We start from the raw sequence: 19,970 nt of genomic DNA on the forward strand, positions 1-19,970 counted from the left end.
GCCTGTAGAATTTCATCAGAAAGCTCATCAAATCTGATTCCATTTTTTCCATGGTGCTTTGATTGTGCATGGGTTCAGATGTGTATCTATCATTGTAACTTCCTCATCAGTCCTAAAGGTGTTAACAGCCATTGAAGATTATTGTCTAGACAGGTTATTTCATTAGGTTTGAAAAAAGGTTATACTCTAATTTTAACATTCTGCCTGTATTTTCTAGCTAGAATTTACCGATAAAGGAGAACTTTCTTGATCACACTATTAGGTAATCTGGTAATAATTGCTATAATATAGGTAAGGCAATTATTTGATTTTTTCACTTGACCTCATTATCATGTTGAAGAGATTATTAAACCCTTATGGCTAATATACCACAAGAAGCTACACAAAAATCATGGAAATGACAGAATACAATGAGAAAATTGGAGTTTGAGACACATGAAGATCAAGGGAACTAATCTTATCATTGCACAGTGTGTTGCAGATGGTGACATGGCATTTTGATACGAGCAATTTCTCTGCAGGCTAAAGAGACATCTGTATTTATAATGGTGTGTTTCTACGAAGAAATTTAGTTTTCTTATTTCTGTCATTTCTGACATTATCAGACCTCTAACTGTTGCCTTTAGTCTGATATATGTTCATAGTTCTAATAAACACACAAGTAATCTCACTCACTGCTCAGTTTATTTACTGTCAGCTTCCCTTGTTTGCCATGGAAAAAAACCCCATTGAATATCTGGCTCCATTTTGTACAAATAAATTGAAAAACCAGCCTCTACCTCAGAGCAAAGCCTGTCCAAGGAAGGGGCACGGTCTTGATCTTTGTCCTTGGAAAGACCCACAGAGCACTCCAAGGCACATACCCACCCTGCTGAGTTGTTTATCTACAAATAACAGGAGAGATCTGCAGCACCAGGTGTTCCTGACTCAGTCAGGCTAGGTGGGGATCCATAGCAACCCCCTAGCAGCCACCAATCAGCATGAGACAGGGAAATACCTGGGATGCCAGATGACCCTCCCAGGAGTTTATGGTGGTTGATAATGTGTTGGGAAACCATGTAGTTCAGCATGAACACCTCTCTTGGCTTAAACCAATCAGTTCAAACGAATCCCCCTCTTGTAGTAACCAATTACCCCTACCCAAATTGTTCCCGCCAGTGAATGTGCTAATCATGTTTTAGAGTTATTTTATGATTTTTCCTGCGGTGTGTGGGTGTGTGATGATTTGCTAAGAGATGCTATGATGTAGGTGAAGTCCCTGCCTTCCCCAAAGAGTGTATAAAACTGCTTCCAACCCTGGGCTGGGGCCTCTCAGTGTCACCAGTTGCTGTGTGTGCGTGCGGAGGACCGAGCTAGCTCGCAATAAATAAATGCTGTTTACATCGATCTTGGTCTCTGGTGGTCTTTTGGGGGTCCCGAATTAGAGCATAACAAAATCTGCTGTTTTTGTGGCCTCTATCTTGCACTTAAACAAAACCAACCAAATAGTACTAGTTTTAATGAGTCATTAAGCACTTATCTCTGTAGAATAAATCATATATTTATCTACTGATTTTTTTTCACTTTGATTCTTATTAGTTATGAAAAAGACAACTTATCTTACCCGTTTAGCCTTAGCTTCCTCATTAGTTCAATTGGGATCCATAAACATAATCCAGGGATCTTCCGAGACTAGCAAGGAGAATTTATGTGAAATCATCAATCATAGGGTCTTTCTTATTCATCCTGTTGATTTCTTACTGAGCTCCTTTTTGTGGTAGCTTTTTTGCTAAGTCCTGAGGAAACAGCAAGGGCTTTGCTCTCCAGTTTCAGGCTGATGGCGAAACCAACATATGGTATAATGTTCCTAGGCACACATAATTGTGGAATTTGAATATTCATCAGTTTGTTCTAATTGGTGATTAATTTCTTATTTCTACCAACTTATTAGAAGTTGATGTTTAGTTCTGTCTCCCTGCTATCTAATTTCACTACACTTGGTCTTCTTTACCAGGTTCCAAAAGAATAATATGATGCTAAGTCTCAGTGTATAACCTCCTAATACAAATAAAATAATGAAAGAAGAAAATTTCCATTTAATTCATTCACTCATCCATTTGTCAAATATTCAGATATCAATTACTAAAATACACAAGATAGTTTCTGAGAAGATAGAAATGCTCAAACCAATTTGTTTTATAAGGCATCCAAGACAGGTTAATCAGAATTAGACGATGCCTCTTCTGAGTTTGACTGCATATTATTGCCTATAAATTGGATCATATATTTGAGATGAAAGATTTGGATCAATATGTCTGATTTAATAAACACACTAACAACTTGAGACTGACTTTTAAAGAGTAATTTCCTTTAGAAAATTAGGTAGAACTATCAGATAAGGAAATGAATAGGGAACTTTATCTTCAAAACTGAACCATAACTTCCTTGACTATGGTTTTATAAGCAAAGTTGTATACTTTTGTCCCCAGTTCTTGTCCCCATCCTTACCCTTATTTCTTAGTTGCCAAACTCATCTTTGGTTTGCTTGTTTTATGCATTAAATAATGACTTCTGTGCTGACATTGAGTTTTGCTACAACCTAGTTTAAAATATTTAAGTGTGTGTGTGTGTTTGTGTGTGCGTGTGTGTGTGTGTGTGTGTGTGTGTGTGTTGGATAATCACTGAAGTGATTTGAAAATCTGATTTCTGTTCAAGTGCCCAAGGGGGTTTAAGTCTAATGCTTTAGAGGTTCAGGTCATATCTTTTAATTTAATTCTTAGCTTTCTTGGAGTTTTTCTTTATTGGTGATATAAGAGTACATATTCCTTCATTGACAGTTTGGTCCTTTTAATCTTTTTAATAATTTAGTTACAACTTATTTCCTTTTAACTTTGTCATAACTTTCTCACATTTCTCTTAACTTTAAGTTTGCAAACGTCATGTCCGATCCTCAGTAGATAAAACTGTTTTTGATATTAGGTAAGACTCAAAGAAACCCAGAGGAAAAAACAGGAAAGAAGATTCATAAAGCATCTGCTAGATTCTAGTTAGTAGTCTGTGTCCTCTATATATGTCACAATGGCAGAGACTGTTAACTGTACCAAATCTGTTTCCTTTGCCTCTTAAGCACAGACTGCATCTCCAGCCTACATTGTACTTGGGTATGATCATGTGAGTGGAAACTTTACAGTGTAATTAGAAGGGAAGTGAGGGCATGGTTGAATGTGTTCTTTTTCTCAATTGTTTTCCCACTTCTATGTAAAAGGATTATATTTCCCAATCCCATTGATACCAAATATGGTTAAATGACTTGCTGGGCCAATGGAACATGAGTGGAAGCAACACAGACTACTTCCTGATGGAAGCTCTCATAACTATCATGCAGTACCACCATTATTCTTTCTATGACATCTGATGGAAATAAGGGCTGCTCCTTCAGTTCGGGCCCAGGATGAGGAAGACACTCACTGTGAACTGAGGTGGACACACACATGTACATGAAAAGTAAATATCACCATGAAAAACTCAGATTTTGGAGTCATTTGTTACTACAGCATAACTAAGTGAACTGGTACAAAGGAACATGCTAGTTTTGTCACTATTTAGAGACAAAGTGATGGGCTGTTACTATAAATCAGAGGAAAAAGCATGTGTTTTGAAGAGCTCTGAGTTGGATTCAGTTTGAATTCTATGGTTGTGCATAGTTGGGATAGTTATTTAACTATCTGAACCTTGGTTTTAAACTATGTTAAATGGAGATAAACCTATTTTAAACTTGTTACATTTTCTGTGATGCCATTAATGAAGATGGAATTCTTGCTGCTGTAACCAAGAAATGCAAAACTGTATGATTCAAAATTTATGGAAGTCAATTTCACACTTCACCTAAATGGTAAAACAGATGTTCCTAATTGTCAGGTGCATTTCCTCAAAACTGTGACTAGGGGCCAGGCACCTTCCTTCTGTCTTGTTGTTCTGTTATCTGTAATACATGGTTTCCCAGGTTAACTGTGGACCATCTCCAATCCACTGTCCCTGAGGGCAAAGGAATATGGAAGACTACAAAAGGGAGGATTTTCATGGACAGGGCATGCAAGTGGTATCCATGCTTCCACTCACATTCTCATGATTAGAATCTAGTACAATGTAGGCTGAAAATTCCGCCTAATGCTTTAGAGGCTGGATTCATGCAAAAAGTACTGAAGGGGCTGGGGTTGTGGCTCAGCGGTAGAGCGCTCGCCTTGCATGCATGAGACCCTGGGTTCGATCCTCAGCATCACATAAAAATAAATAAGTGAAATAAAGGTATTATGTCCAACTACAACTAAAAATATAAATATATTTTTTTAAAAGTACTGAAAATTTTTGCTTGTCGAAATCAAAACTGAGAGTTCTTGCAAAATACATAAAGATAGATTTGACTCTCAGTCTTTCTTCATCTCCTCTTAAGCAATTGAACTCAGACAACTTACATTATACATATGGGCCTCTACTAACTATTTCATTTGATGAAAGAAGATGAGGATCAAGCTTAGGTTATTATATACTCATAGTGAGTTTTAAATGGAGTGAAACAGGCAGAACATGAATACAAAGCTGGTGTATAGTGAATGACAACTTTTCTATTAACATTAATAGCAGTGATGATGCTAGAATCATCATCATCGGAAAATAATAGAGTATTGCCAGGGAAAGGTATATTTTAATCACAGGCCCCTTATAGATGTGAAATAGGAACTGTTCTAAATATCTTTTTTCTGTTCTAAATATCTTTCCCCTAGAGAAGCATGGAAAGAGGTTGGAATATGCTTTCTGAAGGGCCCAGAACAAGCTTTTGATCTCACCTGAGCGTTTTGACACTGTGTAACTTGATAGTAAACAAATTATGTCATATACTTGGTGTGCATGCCTTAATAATTTCTGAAAAGCCACTAGAGGGCGCTACTTTGTAAGGAAAATAAAAGTGCCTTCTTACAGTAGCGTTCAGTCTGCAGCCGCGACGTCTGATGTCAGGGGCTAGAACCGAGATCTCCACTGTGAGTATCTGGGTACAATTTACTCATTTATCGTTTGTGTTGGAAGTAAATAGCAATAGTTTAGGTAAGCCACAAAAGTTGATTCAGATAAAATCCTAGTCTTGTCTTTCAGTAAATATTTCTATCAATTCTGTAAGGGAAAAGCTGAGAATATTTGTTACCAAACAAAATTGTGAGGCTGTATGACTTTCTTATGAGAGATAAGCTGGTTTCAGTGTGTGTGCTGTGTTTTTACTAGGTAGCTGTTGTTTTAAGTTTGGGATAATGATTTTATGCTGTCTTTGGTAGTCTTTACTATAAGGTTTGGTATAAGGAAGATCTTCTTGCATTATTTTTGTCCTCTGAAAGATGATATTTCAATGATCCAAAGGTCACAAAAATATTCAGGTGGTGAGGTACAGATAAATTAAGTAGGTGACCTTCGTTTTTTGTTACTCCGGATTTAAAGCAAATTATTCCAACAAGAGGTTGTATTAAGTGTCGGCATTAATTATGAAAACCAGCCTGTAGTGTGAAGCTTCTATTCAATGGCAAGTGCGTCTTGGTGGAGCCAATTACCTAAGGATGAAACATAGACAGCATGGGTTTTGTCAAAAGATTTCTGCAGATTAACTATTGTCTTTTCAGCTGACCTCTAGGTAATGATAGAGCTGGAAGAAGATTGTCAATAGTTGGGTGAGAGAAAGAAATATAAGGGACACCTACAAAAATTCTAGATTTCCAATAAAAGCATACTATACAAAAAGTGAGGGTCTCATTTTTTGATCCTGAGAGACAAGTTAGCTTCCAGGGGGATTTTTCCTCCCACTTCATATTAGTTCCTAAATATTAGAGTTTGGGTAAAGTGTTTCTAGTTTGTTTTGCATTAATAAAAAATGATTGAAAAGTTTCAGACAAAATTTAACGGGAAGAGTCCAAGGGTCAAGTCCTTTGAGTTCTTCATAGCCAAGGGAACTAATCAACAGTCTGGAGTGGACACGGTGATTAAACTAGAATGTGTTCATGGCAATGGCTTCTCTCTCTCTCTCTCTCTCTCTCTCTCTCTCTCTCTCTCTCTGTGTGTGTGTGTGTGTGTGTGTGTGTGTGTGTGTATCACACTCCACATGCTCAAATATGCTTGATTACAACTTTAAGAGATCATGTCAGTCAGACAGAACCTTTTCATTCTCCTCTTAGCCTACTTTAATTTTTAGTGTTAATCCACCGTCTTTGATTTGTTTGCATGTTTATCTTTTCAAACTGCTGTTTAGGTTAGAAAGCTATTTGGTGGGAGAGGTGCAGGGGCCAGGATGTTCTGATACTATTCAATTCCATATTTCAACTCCTGTTCAGATAATTTGATTCTGGTTGTAGTTGAGTAGCACTAAAATTTGAAAAATTATTTTTCTATCCATCTTTTTCATTAATATAGATTATTATTATTATTGTTATTATTATTATTATTATTTTACTTAAGTTCACTTGAGGAGAGAAATAAAATGGAGTTGAGATTTCTCCTTGTTAATATTAAGGGAGCAAGGAAAGTCAAATTTATCCTCTTCTATTCAGTTGGATGAATTGGTCCATACAATGGATCAGAAAGGGAGTTATAATGTCTGGGCTGAGTTTTCATGGAGGAAATACCTATTTAAATTTTCCAACGGTATGAAAGCATGGACTATAGAAAAGAACATTTAATTATAGGAAAGGTGAAGGTGGGGCTTTATCACTCTGGTTCTTTCTGCCATTCCTAGTTGTGGCCAGTGGCTTCCTTTGGCTAAACCTTATATGTCCTTAAGGATATGACTAAGCTTTAGATTTTTTGTTTTGTTTTTGTTTTATAGGAAAGAGTGGCATCTGTTTGCTTACATCAGAGACATACAGAAAGAGTGCCCTTAACTGTAGAAGCCCATAAAAATGTTGCCATGGTCTCTGTCAGTGTGGCCACCAAAATGGGCTTTATGAGATTAATTGGTTGGTACTGGGAAAATTCCCTGCTTAATTTCCTATTCCTTTATTTTCTTCAGCCTTCTCACTTCTCATTCTGTCCATTGTGAGTTTGTAGGTGACCATATTGAATGTTTCATCCTGGGAACAGATGCTGAAGTTGTGCTGATGAGGGAGATAGGGAAAGGTGGTTCACCTTCCTAGGCATTGTACAGATCACCACTGCCAACACCTGCATCTGTGCTTCTGCTTTTGATTTTTTCTTCATAAACTTCAAGACATATTATATTGTTAATCTCTCAAGTTTATAGACATATACCTGAGCGAATGTGAAATTGGAAACCCTGGACTTATTTTCTGCTTATACTTTTTCATTTGGAAACTTGAGGGAAGCAAGGTTTTTCTGAGGCTTCTTTTGGTGTAGATCTATAACTCTCAAACCCTGGATCTAGACTTCCCTTTATTACCTTACTGGACTATTATCATTAGAGAATCTTCCTCTTTTACCTTATATATCCTTATGCAAGCCCAAAAAATGACAGCCTTGGTTTGCCTGCCTTGATCTCTCTCTCTCTCATTCTCTCTCTCATACACACACACAACTTCAATTTTATCTATCTATCTATCATCTTTATGGGAAAACAGATGGAGAGCAAAGAGATCAAATATCACCTTTATCCTTTATGAGTAATGAGACTAATATTGGAGAATGAACCTAAGGATGGGACAATAATGGGATCCTAATACCAAACAACAGGGTCTTCCAGAGTCTACTTGGAACCTTCTTGGTAGGAGACTGATCCTGTTGAACCTAAATTCATGCTGGAGCCTATGTACCTTCTAAAAGCAGCTGGCTCCCTCAGGAATGTAGGGAGAAAGGGCTGAGCTACACTTACCTATTTCTTTTCCCATACACATTAGTCCAGTAACAGATTCACTTTCTAAGATGAAAAACTTTGGGAAAACTCCATTAGAGAAAATTCAAGGGCGGTAAAGAATTATCACAAACCCCAGCCTCTAGAAAGTCTTGAGATTTTTTACCTAATGGAGCCTAACCATCAAGTCTGTGGAAAGCAGATTGCTGCTGTTGTCTTAGAGGTCAAATCTGCAGTCTATCAAAGCAGACTTTTCCATCATCCTGAGGTTATTGTCCTACCACCAATGTCTGATTTTGGGTGGATCTGCCTAGTACCACTGGTGAGAGAGAAATCCTTTTCTCTTAGACATGTGTAAAAAGTCAATCTATAATAAAGCTGAAAATTCTCTCCCCTTTATATTCTCAACCCGAATTTTATCCAACTTCATTGTCCAAACTTATTAGAGGATTTGCAACGATAGTAAATGAACACATGAAGCTATTCCAATAATAACATGACAAAAACTGGAATTTCTGAATTTACATATAAATCTATGCCCATTATTAAATTCCTCCACAAACATTAAATTGCTAGTTGAAGTTATTTTGAATGTTATAGTTCAAGTGAATAAAACCCCAGACTCAAATTGTTTCACCTTTGTGATTTCAATGAAATTAGTGGGAAAAAAATCATTCCTTCCAATTACTTATTCTGATTAGTTGTCAGTAAGGAGTTCTCCTCCGTTATTGGAGAAAATGAGTTTCCTTGGGCAGCTGCAGCCTGGACTATTTCTCACAGAATGGGTGTAGTTCCCACACAGCTTCAGAAACTGCATTAATTCAATGCCAAATTTCTAATGTGATTCGTTTTCAAAAAGGGATTTACAGGATTATTATGGCATGGGCCCTATTCCACCAAAATTAGAAAACAGCTAATCCCCAGCCCTGAGAACAGTTTTGACGGGGGAAATTGTGTTCTCTAACCTGGTATCAATGATGTCAGGACTTCTAGAAGAGATTCATTGACATCTAAGAATAGGGTGGACGGTGTTGATTGTAAGTCTGATTGAGATGCTACTCCATCCATGCCAATTTTTCAGAATTTACAACTTGAGAGCTTGAATTCAATTGGAAGAAGCCCCCTTTAAGGATATTCCCTTTAGCACTAAGTAATTACCAGATCTTGGGGGAAAATCTATTTATGCACATGGACTCTTCTAAAATGGGATAGCTGAGTCATGCTGGTCAAGCTTAGGAATTTGCAAACATTTCTGCATTATTTGGCAAACCACTGGGCCATGTGTTTTGGGCATCCTGATGTGATTTAATGTGGGTTCTGTCTAGAGACATGTCTTCCAATTTCTCCTCTGCCATAGTATGGTGGTGGATCCATTGTTTTTGCTATGAAACAACTTAGCTCTAGGACCTCTTTCTCCAGATCACACCCAGTCCAACTGGAGAAAGACCCTCAGCAGATTTCTGAAATTGTACTGCCTTTTGCTATTTCTTGAAGCTTGTTGTCATCAGGAGATTTGCTGAGAATGGGTATTGTCCTGTGTTCATCAAGACAATGTATCTGACACAAAACAGTTTTAGCTAGAACCTCACATAGGGGTGTTTAAAAATATGTTTTGGACTTGAATGCTTGTATACTTTAAATATAGTTCCTACATTCACAGTTCAGAAACATATAAAAGCAATGAAAATTATTTCACCTATTGTTTGTAAGAGTGAAGAGTGGGAAGTCTGTGGTTGTACTGTAGCTGCCTGCTTCTGAGGGTCTCTGGAGCCCATGTGACTTTGTTTAAGTCTTGTGAACCTCAGTGTATGGAAAATCAGCCTCTCCCTGCATACAAATAATCACAGACCTGTGGACCAGCCACCTAAACTGCAGCCTCCACCAAATTTAAAACCCTCTAGTAACCTATTCCTTTAAAGCCCAAGGTCTAAAGCTGCTGCTTAGGCTGCATTGGTTATAAGCCCACCACACAACTATGAAATGGCAGTTGCAAGGTGCCTTGTAAGCACCTACAAACCACCAAAGTCAACAACAGACACCCTCTGACCTGACCCAGTCTTTTAGTATGCAATGTTATTTTTACCACCCAAATCACACCCCATGTCTATTTCTCAATTTTCCTGGTTCAAGGCACCATATTCTAATACTTATTTGAATTGAACTTCAAGATTGTAGGCAAAGGTAAATGGATGGAGTTGGAGAAAAAAATGATAAGTGCAGTTAGCCAATCCCAAAAAACCAAATGCTGAGTGTTTTCTCTGATATAAGGAGGCTGATTCATAATGGGGTTGGGGGAGCATGGGATGATTAGATGAACTCTAGATAGGGCAGAGGGGAGGGAAGGCAAGATAGGAGGCATGGGAGTAGGAAAGAGATGGAAAGGTGGAATGAGATGGACATCATTACCCTAAGTACATGTATGAAGACATGAATAGGGTGACTCTACTTTGTGTACAACCAGAGATATGAAAAATTGTGCTCTATATGTGTAATATGAATTGTAATGCATTCTGCTGTCATACATAACAAATTAGAATTAAAAATAAATTGTAGGCAAAAGCAGAGGCCGTTCTCAATTTTTCTTAGAATAGCAGAACTGAGCATCCGCACTCTGTAGTTAGCTGGGTCTTGAGAACAAGGAGGGCAGAAAGTACTGCTGTACTGATGTTCAGCTAGGAAACTCCCCGGTCAGATAACGCACTCCATTTTTGTGCACAAGGAGCTAGAAGTATTTAGGACAGATCTGTTCTCATGGAAAGCAAAGGACTAAAGTTCTAGTCCCCCTTATTAAGACTTGATTAGATTTCTCCCCTGTGGTCTCCTTTGAACCAGTTTCATTCTCCAGAATGAAAAAAAAAAAAAAAAAACAACAAACTGAACAAATGAACACAAGAGACTTATATTTTCTAAGTAACCGAGAAGCTCGCCAGTCAAATAGCTCAACTCATGGATCAGCAATTTTAATACTGCTGCCAAATTTTGCCCAGGTCTTTACATACATTAACTGTGACAGATCTCTTCACCCTCACCATGTAAAACCTGGAAATGCTTGGATAAGTCTCATTTTCTAAAGGTAGGCCAGAAAGATTTAAAATAATATGGGTGGGAGGGGGCAACCCTGAATGAATAGGAAAAAGATTTGCAGCACACAATGATAAGGGACATGTAATTACGTTAAATTAGGTAGCTGTGAAAGCACTTGGCAACCTTATAAAATACCATGTGAAGGTACAGCTTTAGCTGTTACATTCTGTGCAAATGGACTGCAATTCCAAGTCCACAATTTTCTATCAGAAGCCTTTGGTAGGAACTTTAAAGCTTTGTTCTATTCTTTCTGAACGAAATTGAGCCTGTGGAGTGTTGAATGATCTTTCTAAACCTCAGTCTATGTTCACCAACTTAATGAATGTTCAAATGGGACCAGAAGTTGGTTTGGTTCTCTTAAGGATTAGTGTTAGAAGCCAGGAGGTAACTAGATTCATATGAAATGTACCCTGTTGAGGCATGAGACCCTGATCAAGTTGAAAGCTTGGCCATAGAAAAAGTCTTACAACATGAACTCTACATATGAAAAAAAAAAATACATATGTTTTGGAACCAAAGAGAAGTTAATTTACCTGTTTGTTTTCCTTGACTATAATATTAAGAAATTATTTGATAGGTAATTATTAGTTTAAAAAAGAAACATTAAATCACCATTTCAAAAACAGAACCATTTTTTCTGTCCATCTACTTCTATATAAATTTACTGTACACACATTTATCTAGAGAATTAACTAACAACTTGTTATGTTGCCATGATATTCAAATGTTTGGGTCAGTGATATATTCTCTTAAGTCTTAGTAAAGTGCTTCCTCTCAATGAAAAAAAAATTCCTAATGGGACTTATAGTCAATGGATTCCTATATAGTAAAACATGAATTGTTCTAACCCAAATGATATTTGAACATGACACAAATTTGAGAGAATCTGTAGGTAAGTTCAGTAAACTGCAGCTAGCCAAACCCAGCTGCATAGCAATTCACCAACATACATACATCTCAAATATCTACCTGTATGGACATCTCACCTTGTGTTCTGAGCCACACCCACCGATGTCTTTCATTAGAACTTTCAGATAATCCTTTTTCCACTATTTCATAGCTCCTAAGCTGAAAGTCTTCTTCAAATTCAGTTCTTTTTCAATATTCAATGCCATATTTATTGTGGTATTTGTGTATTTCATAACCATTTCATGTGTATAAACTGCACTAGCATATTTTTTTTGACTGTTTTTCTTTTTTAAATGAAGGATCTTTAGACAAAGTGACTCGACAAAATTTCCTGATTATATTATTAAATTAGAAAAAGGAAGTCATAGATGGCATAGTATAATCAACTTCATGTTCAAAAATTTATGAATATGTGTAAAAAAATAAAATTTATATATATTATCAAATGCATAAAGAAAACAACTAGAACTGTTGAGGTGGTTAATATGAAAAGACTGTTAAAAGAGGGTTAAACAAGAGGATCTGTACTCAAATTTTATAGTCCGCATATAAATCCAATTTCTGGATCAGGGAGATTATAAATAGTTGGTGAATGATTTAATGGGTTATAAAAAATTGATGGGCTCTATAATTTTAAAACAAAAAAGTAAGAAATTACAAAGAAACTACAACAATTAGAACCACCTAAAATCTGCCACCTAATGAACTGTTATATATTCCTGGTGTGGATATGTATGTGTGTACATATAGTGGTATGGCTGAAATTCTTTTGAGTATTGTGACACTAACCCCATTTTCTCCTAAGCTCTGTAATTTTTATTGTGTGATATTACATAGCACAATAATTTTGAGGAATGCAGATGTTGCATTAAAGCAGAACTGACTAAATTTTAAATTCAGTTTTTTATATTATAGTTTGGAGCAATAGGTAATACAATTCTCTATTTCCCCTCTTCCTTCCCCACCAATTTTTTTGATAGTGCTGTTTGTTTATTTGTAAGTTTTGCTGGCAAGTTTTGGTGGGCAACAATCCTCTCTGCATTTGCATGAACTATGAAAGATTTCTTGAAGATACACACTTTTGAAGCTGGGCAGAAACCTGCAGTGGTCTTTCTCTAGGTTCAGATATGTTAATTGATGGCAGTCATGCATCCTTGCTTTTGTATGCTCTAAATTTGAAGATCATTTAGGAGACAAAAGGTACCACATATAAATTCAACAAATGTGTGTGTGTGTGTGTGTGTGTGTATCTCACATGAGATATACATAAGCAAAATATATTTTCCATAATAATTTTGTTTTGTGTACCTGTCTTAAGGCAAGTGAATAATATCCCATATATGATAATATGCCTTTACTCTGATATTTATTGTTGCACTTTGTCTTTAGAAACCCTTATCCCATCGTGTGCCCTATTCTATGAATAACCACAATACATAAAATATAAATTATAGAAAAGTATGCTCAATGATGCAAGAAAAATTTACTTGTTTTGAAAAGTTGAGAAGGAATATTGGTGTCTATTAACTTCTTTTCTGAGTGCTAGGAAGTGGACTACTGTGTTCACTGATAACTTATTCAATTCTCACAATATCCCCTATAATTTTTATTCTTTTTATTTTAACAGATGAAAATACTAAAGCTTATGGAAGTTCATTATCTGTTACAATCTCAGGTGGTGTTAAAGTCATGTGTCAATTTGGTTCCTCTGATAAGTGAACAGGAGGATAAGATTAGATTCACCAGAGGAATATTGAGGGAAATGCCTGTGAAAGATAAAGGGGGAGGGATATGGACTGAAATCTGGGAAAGGAGACAGAAGGAAGGAGGACTTGGTAGGAAGAACCTTAGACCACACAGAGTTCTGAGAAAGTCTCATTCACGATGTCTTGGGAATTTCTAAGCAAAAGAACCTTATTGGAGGAGTACAACTGCACTAGTCACCTTTATGTCATTACAAAACACTAAGCAACTAACTTATAAAAAGAAAACACTTAATTATTAATTAGCTCACAGTTTAGGAGGTTCAAAGTCCAAATTGGGTGGCCCCTTCTGGTGAGGGCAATAGATAGTAGCATATCAGGATAGGAATGTGTGTGTGTGTGTGTGTGTGTGTGTGTGTGTGTGAGAGAGAGAGAGAGAGAGAGAGAGAGAGAGAGAGAGAGAGAGAGAGAGACACTGAAGTCCCATAATTCTTTCTAAATGAATACCTACAGTCACCTAAGGTCCTCCTACTAGGCCCTACTTGTCAAAGGTTCTGCCACCTCCCAATAGCACCATCCTTGGGACCAAGCCTTTAACCACAATGGACCCTTTCTTTGGGGATCACTCAGCACACACACCATACCACTGGCGAGTTCTAATACCCCTGCTATGCTGACTCATTGGTTAGGTACAGCCCCTAGGGAAGTAGAGACTTATAAGTTGGAGCCAAATGTGGGGCCGCAGAAGGGTGCTGATCAACGGTGATCTTATGAGCAGATTTTTTGAAGGGCGATCCAAGCCATGTACTACGATGGCCATCACAGTTATAATTCAAGCCCAAATCTGCCTAGGTGGAAATTTCTTCTCTACATGTATAATATACAGAATTGCTAGCAGGGGTGGTTTCCTGTCAATCAAAATAACTCTTTTAATTACTTCTAAATAATATAACCTATGTAAAATTTGTGGGTTTGAAATAAAACACTGACTTAAAAAAAAAAAGTCTAAATCCCTCCAAAACAGAAATTTTTTTTAGGCTTTAGCTTAAGAGTAAGGACACAGAAATAAGTTTTAAAAGTGGTGGATCTTAACATTTGCAGCACATAAGAGTCAGGGTGAGGAGATATTTAAAACTTTTCTCTGGCCAATCTGTACATTGGGCTAATTAAACCAGAATATCTTGGGGGAAAACATAGGCATCAGTAATTTTTAAAGGTTCCTAGATGATTTCATTGCACATCCAAGTTGAGAGTTGCTATTGATTATTAAAAATTATCAACAGGTATAGGCAACTCTAAACAATTACTTTTCCTGAACAAAGTCTTTCCTAGGTCTAGGTTCTGAACTTCAAATTATTACATCTTTAAAACTTATTCTTTAATAAAGATTGTATTCTGCATTGTATTCTACAAAGAATATTTCCATTTATCCTATTGGCCTCTGATATGTGAAATCAGTGACATTTCTTGTTTCCAACGTTTGCTTGTAAAGGGTCGATATTCTTCTGTCTTGCACAAGGCATAGCTTGTCTCCAACCTCTATAAATAACATGTATTCCTGTGTTTAAGCAACACATTCAAGATAAACAGTGATGGCACAGCAAGTGTAAGGACAATGAATTAGCATTGGAGTGATCTCAATTTTGTCATCCTATCTGAAGACTTGGATTTGTGTTTACAGTGCAAATAGTAAAACAGGGACCATGAAATGTGACTTTTTTTGTTTCATACTTCTTACATTGATGTTGTCTTACATTCAAAAAACATCTTTAAAAATTATAAGTTACTCTCCTTTTTATTTTGTAATTTCTTTAGAACTAAAGAACCAATCAAGGAAATAAAACATTGCATCAGTATGATTTGGGAGATATGAATGGTTTGCATTTACTAAAATTTACTTTTTAAAAGAAACTGGCCAGATTCTATCATACACAAAATTTAATAAAAGAGAATATTCACTGTCTTTATATCTTTTCTAGCTATTGCTCATTCCATTTCATGATTATTACTGGAGATAATTTTGTTGTATTGAGTAGAAGACTGTTGAAAAGCCACCAGCTCTGTGTGCTAAATACTCTAGGTATGCCACTGGTTTGTAAAGAACTTGAAAGTCACTGTAATGGGCCTTATCATTTTCATCTATTGTACCTGTTTTCTCCCTTTTCCATTCCTCCATCTTCCTTTGCTTGCTCCTAGCATACAATCCTCCAGGGCAGGAAATGTTTTGTAGAAAATATAGGAAGGAGTCACTAATTATATTTACAGTTCTGTTTCTTCCATGTTGTCAAAGAGGCTTAAAAGTATTGCTGCAGACCTGGTCGAGGATTAGCTGTGAAAGTCTGAAGAAATCAGGGAGATTGATTTGTCCAGAACTCAAGGAGGTCTGATGAGTATTCTACTGAGAAAAGTAATCGGATTTGGGCTGTCAAAAGGAGATTGGACAGATTAAATGGTCACCATGTTCAATGAGTTCTGTTCTGCAGAAATGTCCAGACATTTAATTGCTCTTTAGTTGGTAAGCAAATCCTCCTTTTAGTGCACAGTTGAGGACGAAAGGGAAAACTGAGTCTCCATAGATTTAGAATACTAAAACATGAAAATAGAAGAACAATATTGGAAGGGTCATCTTACACCTCTATTCCTACTTCTTTAGTCTTCTAAAGAGAATGACTTCAAAACACCCTTGGAGAGATATGAAGGCAGAAAATAATTGGAAATGGTGTTCTGAGTTCTCATGTTGTTTCTGTACTGGACAAAAAAGAGGGACTGGGTAATAGGATCTATACAAGCCACTCTTTAAATTTCTTTAATGATGTCTTAAAAATTTACTTGAGTTATAAATATTTCACAATAAAATCTCCTGCTCTTGGTATTTTTTTGTGACAAGAAATAATTCCTGAAATCATATTGATTTTTCACAAAAATAAACTAAAGAAAATATCATGTGCTAAGATATAACACTAGGATACACATATCTATGTCACATTCTACATGGAAATAATTAGCACTGTTAAAGTGACCAGCACCATTTCAATATGCACATGTATTTTAATTTTGTGAATTTTGTTTATTAGGCTATCCTTTAGACATACAAAAAGTTAAACAGAATAATATATAACAACACTCAATATACCCAACATTCAATTTTAAAAAATTGCAGTATTTCTTCATTTTTGTCTCAGAGTTTTTTTATTTAAGAAATAAGACATTATGGTCACTGTTGAGTCCCTGTTTACAGCTTCCCCATCCTGTTTCCTTCTCTTTCTCTTTCCTTAGGGCTAAGCACTATCTTGCATTTTCTGTTTGTCATTATCACATATGATGGAGGTCGATGGAGGTCGCTGCTTCTAGATTCAAGCCCAGTAGACAGTAGCTTTATTTCTGCTTACTTCTTTGCATTTCACATCCACAGAAGTGATATCAGACACCTCTTAGGTATTTCAGACACTTTAGATCTTGTCATCACAACTTATCTGTGGAACCTTTGGTAATCCATTTTAGCCACAGCCACTGCTTTGTTGACCAACTGTCTTTGGAGACGTCAACAACCTTCACACACGTGCAACCAGATAGCAGGTCCAGGCACGGTCTCACCCCCTGTGTTACAATTCCTTGTTGAAGAGAGGCAGGTATTGATAGCAGGCACAACCTAGAAGTATGTGTGAGTGGGCATGAGAGGAGTAAAAGGGCTGTGCAGTAAGGCTTTAACTACCGCGAGGTGAGAGCCTTCTTTCCTCTGTGGATTGGGAAGTCTACCATCTGACATCTCAGATCATCATAGGAGATGATCTATCAGTCATGCCTAATACCTCAAACTGGATTTTCCCTTTACCTGTCTCCTTCCTCTTTTTTTATGTATTTCTGCTCCATGGGATTTTATCACTTAACAAAGTAGTAAGCTTTTGTCCTGGCATTGTTGGGAGGCCAGGTTAAAACAGAGATGTTTATCTTGTTCCAGCTCTGTCTTTTTGGCTTCATCTTTCCATATGAAGCTATCATTGCTATGTTGGGAGTAAAAGTGGTATAGCTTACTGTTCCTCTTCCTGGCTTGAAGTTGTTCATTCTATTTTTGCAATTGTTTCCTTGCTGAAAACATTACTTTTGTATTCACCATGAATTTTGTAGCATTAGTTATTCATATATGTCCTATTACATTTAAAGTGATATGAACATATTATTTTCAGACAGACATAGAAGAACATGATAGTCAAGTGGCACATGCCTGTAATCTCAGAAAATCAGGAGGCTGAGGCAGAAGGATAATATGTTTGAGTCCTTCCTTGACAATTCAGTGAGACCCCCATATCAAAATCCAAATAAATTTAAACAAAGTGCTGGGGATACAATGCCAAAACACTCCTGGATTCAGTACCCAATACCACATCCATCTATCTATCTGTCTGTCTATCTATCTATCTATCTATCTATCTATCTATCCCATCATTCTTTTTCCTTTTTCTAAAATGTTATCACTAAATTCCCAGTACTTGGACAACCTTTCTTATTATGCTTTGAGCCTATTTGCATCACTACGTATAACTCATTTAGGATTTTTTCCATATAACTGTCTTTCTTCTAAGATTATGAATTTCAGACAGAAATTGTGTCTCATTCATATTTGCCAACAGTACAGTGCCTGGCCCAATTGGCTCTTAGTTAATGAATGTGGAATATATCTGACATTTGGCGTTCACATAGATAAACAGACATACACATTTAGGGTATTTACATACAATTCCCTTGACTTCCTCCCTGAATTCAGAACACTATCAGAGGATTGTTGGCAGCTCACTGTTGTGTTGGCATGTGCGATTCCTGCTGTTGAAAGCAGCTGTTTGAACAAACATATTTACCACTGTGTTGGTTTTCCTGGAAAAGGGAATACTCTGCAAATAGCATACTTCCAGTAATTCAAGACATAATTCATAATGGGGACTCTGTAATATCATGAGAAAAGTGTCTCATTAGCAATAAAAGCTATTAATGTCAGTCTTCTTAATGAAGGATTGGAATAGCATCCCTAATTAGACTGGAAAGGGCAAAAATGATGCAATCCACACTGTGATTGGAAAGTTAGTAAATGATTGAGAAAAGCTGAAATCTAAAATGCCTCCAAAGCTGACAATTTGGATAATATGAAAGGATAATTTGTATCATTTTATGAGACAGGGAAATAGGGGAAAAAAGGGAAGAAGCATAAGAAAGTAGATGAGCCTGGACTATAATAACTTTAATGTTAAATAATATCCATTCACTCAAGAATTAATTCATTCAATTTAAGCTGAAAACCTGTTATTGCCAGACACTGTGGTAAGCTCTGAGTGCACACACGGTATTGTCTCCTTAAAGAACTTGTGTCATCAAGTTTTCAAGTGACTCAAATCCAAGTGGAATAATGAATTTTTGTTATGTCAATAATACAAATTAAAGACATATTATTGAATAGGCAACATTGGCCCCCAAAGTAAACAGATGAAATTTAATAAAAATAAATTTGTGTAAAAAATTCTTGGTTTCTATTAGTATACCATGACTTCTTCCTTCTCCCAAATCAAAAAAAATATTCTTAAGCTATATTAATACATATGTGCATAGAAACAAGGATTGTAGAACATATTTATAAAATCAAGAATGCATAAACTTTTCAGTCCACATCTAGGGTACTGTGTTCAATTCTAGGTGCCATGTTCTTAGCACTAGATAGTTAACCAGATAAACTTAATTCTGTGACACATGGAGAAGCATAAAAGGGCCTAGTCATATTTAGGAGAAATAATACTTTATAGTGTTTGGCCTCACTGCCCAATACTAATGTCAAAAGTGAGACCATTTTGGTAGAGAATACTAACTAAGGAGGGAGGTTTGACACATTATAAGATTCAGAAGTCTAAGAATTAAAATCATCTGTGTGAATGAGAGCTGTTCACACAAATCTGTGTGAGGGAAGCAGCAGAAGATGCTCCTGGTAACAGTGGTGGACTTTATTGCTTGCATAAAGAATTAACATTCTAGCAGCCAACCATTTAACTACAGTGTAAAATCTGAAAGAAAAAGAAAAGCACAAAGGGTTCTATATATATACATATATTTTTTTTTCTTTTTACCAACTTGAAGACTAAAAAGGAGGAAGGAGATCCATAAAATAACTTTGTGCTTCAATGCTCCAAGCATTTTTTCTTTTGTTTTCAGTTGTGCTGTGGGATGACATTCTTATAGAGAAGGAAAACAAAAAGAAAGATCAATTTATAAGGTTGGTTAAAGAAAAAATCGTTACGGTTGCACACAGATAAAAAGGTCATGCTTTAAAATTATTCTATCCTAGGCTATATTAAAAGAGAGTAGAATTTCTTTAATAAGGGTCTGATAGGAGAACATGATGGTATATACATTTAACTCTTTGTAGCCCAGTTGAATTTGCAAAGCTAAAAAAATATTTGTAAGTGGGTACTCACTGATGT

At 36.4% G+C, this 19,970-nt stretch overlaps 1 protein-coding gene across 1 annotated transcript in view; it reads left to right on the top strand.

Moving 5' to 3' along the window:
- The first annotated feature begins 4,949 nt into the window (after positions 1 to 4,949).
- Arhgap24 (Rho GTPase activating protein 24) overlaps positions 4,950 to 19,970 on the top strand; it is a 721,844-nt gene continuing 706,823 nt past the window's right edge. Inside the window, exon 1 of the mRNA XM_077803271.1 lies at positions 4,950 to 5,015. The gene's annotated coding sequence lies outside the window, so the exon portion shown is untranslated. The remainder of the gene's footprint in view (positions 5,016 to 19,970) is intronic.

The sequence above is a fragment of the Urocitellus parryii genome, chromosome 10 (assembly GCF_045843805.1).
Source record: "Urocitellus parryii isolate mUroPar1 chromosome 10, mUroPar1.hap1, whole genome shotgun sequence".
NCBI classification, from domain to species: Eukaryota; Metazoa; Chordata; class Mammalia; order Rodentia; family Sciuridae; genus Urocitellus; species Urocitellus parryii.